Here is a 2636-nt window from a genome sequence, read left to right on the forward strand (position 1 = left end):
TTAACTATTTATTTAAATTAATTTAGTAAATAATTACTAATAATTATTTATAAATTCATGAAATAAATGGTTAAATAAGTAAAATAAATAAAACAATAATAATAAAATAAAATTAGAAAAGAATAATTTAATAAATAAATGAATAGTCAAATATATGAATAAATTAAATGAATAAAAAATAAAATGCATTAATAAATAAAATAAATGACAAATAAATAATTCAAATAAAATGAATGAAAAATAAAATGCATAAATAAATAGAATAGATGACAAATAAATTAATAAATTAAATGAAAGTGTGCCTTCAAGCTAATGAGTCAGGTTGTATTGAAACTGTCCATCTCGTAAAGGTAAATTTGATTTTTGGCGGTCAACAATATAGAGACCCGAAGTGCTTGAGAGGTCTAATAACGAAACAATTACATTTATCCCTGCCTATGTCTACCATGAAGATAATGAGTCAGATTGTATTGAAACTGGCCGTCTCGATGAGGTAAATTCATATCTCGGGGTCAACAAAAGTGTCCGTGTCCGTTATAGAGAGTGTCAGTTAGGAAGAGGTAGCTTATCATGGGATTTCCTATACCTTGGGTCGGGGAATCACGCTAAGTGTCCGTAAACAGATGTGTCCGCTCTGGAGAGGTGTCCGTAAGTAAAGGTTTCACTGTACATAGATAGTCCGCTTGAATATCTATTTTTTTGCGAAATATGATCTATTCAAATTTTCGGTAATAAGGGCACAGGGCATGTTTCAGCCAACGACTACTTGAAATTAATTATTACTTTTAATTTAAGATATATTCTTGCAGATGTTACGCCTGTTGATAAGTATATTAAGTTCTTTCAAATTAACAGTCATACCGATAATGATTTAGAATTCGCGATTTTCGAAATTCTTTTTGCATCAGTCAAATGACAACGCCCAGAACATGTCAGGAGAACATGGGGGCTTACAAGCATGATTTACGTGTTTTATTAGCTTGTTTTTATTTCTGCAAGTCAGTGGTGCCGGAACGGGGGGGGGGGGGGGGGGGGGGGGGGGGGGGGGGGGTCAGCTTCCCCCCAAAATTTCGGTTGAGGGGGGCAACCAGTGCCTTTTACCCCCACAAAAATTTGAATGTACCCCTGTCTATCATATACGATAGAAAGAGAGTTACTATTAGAAGCTTTTTCTGTTTCAGGCAAGGTTTTTTGGTACGCGACGTTCTTTGATAAAGGTTTTTTTGCCGATGGTTTCTTGTTTTTAAGCGATTCTTCCGGGAATCGATAGAGCAATTTCTTGTTTGATTGGTAGCATTTCTTTCGTAAAAATGACACTTGGTCGGTGCTGGATGTTTTTCATGTCTATTCAGTAAAAATGTGGTTTAAAGATTAAAGTTAACTTTTAAACTAGCAATGGGCCGAATTTTGGTCCGAACGACGAGTTTTTAACCTCAAGGATGGTTTGCCGTATTAAAAGTGACACTTGTGCGGTATAGGGCCCACACTGAGCCGAATTTTGACGGAAGCTCAGAAAATTTAAATAGTAAAGGCTGATCCAACGATGGGACAATTTCAAACTCTGCACGGAGAAACCTTTTGCTGCAATATTTTGCTAAAAATCAGACTAGATTTTACTATTTTTAATTTGCAATAGAGGGACATAGTGGAAATTTTATAATGTTTACTACTCCGAGTAGTAACTAGTAACTACATACCGAACTACAAAATTCATTGGAACACGATTATATATCGTTTATACATTATTATATACATGCAGGAATATTATATTAAAAGCTGAAACAAAAAATGTGATTAAAATAAAGCTGGTGGGAATCGAACACGGGTCTCCAGCGCGGCAGCACGGCTATTTTCCATTCTGCTAAACTAGATAATGAGATCCAGAAATTTATCGCTCTTAACAAATAAATGCTAGCAGTCAAATTGACTTCCATTAAATTATTTATTAATTGTTTACAGTGATGGCATTTTTAAAATTCTAAGCAATATATCTTAACGTAATCAAATATCCTAATATCGAGGTTAAAAAATTATTTTTTGCTCTGTGGAAAATGTATTTTTTAATTGTAACTTTTCGAATTATCCTAATTTATTGTAATAAGAATCTTTGCAACAAACCAAATTGAGTGATTGATAAATTTAAGGAATTTCAATAGAGCGTTGGTCGGCCTCTTACAAATTTAGTCTTTTATGTTATTTTAGGTACTTATTACTTCTACTCTTTTTATATAATTTAATTATGTGTCTACTAAGTTATCATATCTAGGATTTTACTGTAAAAAATACTAAGACTTCGTATTATCATGTCATTTTTCCAGTACAAAGTTTCTCAGTGTGAGGTCAGCTCAATATAATTAGTTGGCTGCTGGCTCCCAAGATTGGACCGATAATGGATGAAAAATTTCGGCAAATACTGCCGGTGTTGACCCCGCAATAGGCCAATTTAACCTCTGAGGTTGGCCTAATATCATTACCCGACTGTTGGCTACCAAGATTGAGCCAAGGCTGGACCGTGTTTTTAGCTTCAGAAATTCACGTATATTAAGTTGCGGCAGACTTTTTAGGGGGGAGCCCTCGGACTGGTACCATAATTTTTTACTATTTAATTGCTAATTTATTACCCAACAACCGATTTT

The 2636-nt window shown here is 34.1% G+C and overlaps 1 protein-coding gene across 5 annotated transcripts in view; it reads left to right on the forward strand.

Moving 5' to 3' along the window:
- LOC117181487 (protein pangolin, isoforms A/H/I/S) overlaps nucleotides 1-2636 on the forward strand; it is a 786230-nt gene that overhangs the window by 224557 nt on the left and 559037 nt on the right. Inside the window, exon 1 of one of the 5 annotated variants that reach the window (XM_033374200.1) lies at nucleotides 459-493. The exons of the other annotated variants lie outside the window; for them this stretch is intronic. The gene's annotated coding sequence lies outside the window, so the exon portion shown is untranslated. Of the gene's footprint in view, nucleotides 1-458; nucleotides 494-2636 lie in introns of those variants that run through there. 5 annotated transcript variants of the gene reach the window in all.

Source organism: Belonocnema kinseyi, chromosome 10 (assembly GCF_010883055.1).
Source record: "Belonocnema kinseyi isolate 2016_QV_RU_SX_M_011 chromosome 10, B_treatae_v1, whole genome shotgun sequence".
Taxonomy (NCBI): domain Eukaryota; kingdom Metazoa; phylum Arthropoda; class Insecta; order Hymenoptera; family Cynipidae; genus Belonocnema; species Belonocnema kinseyi.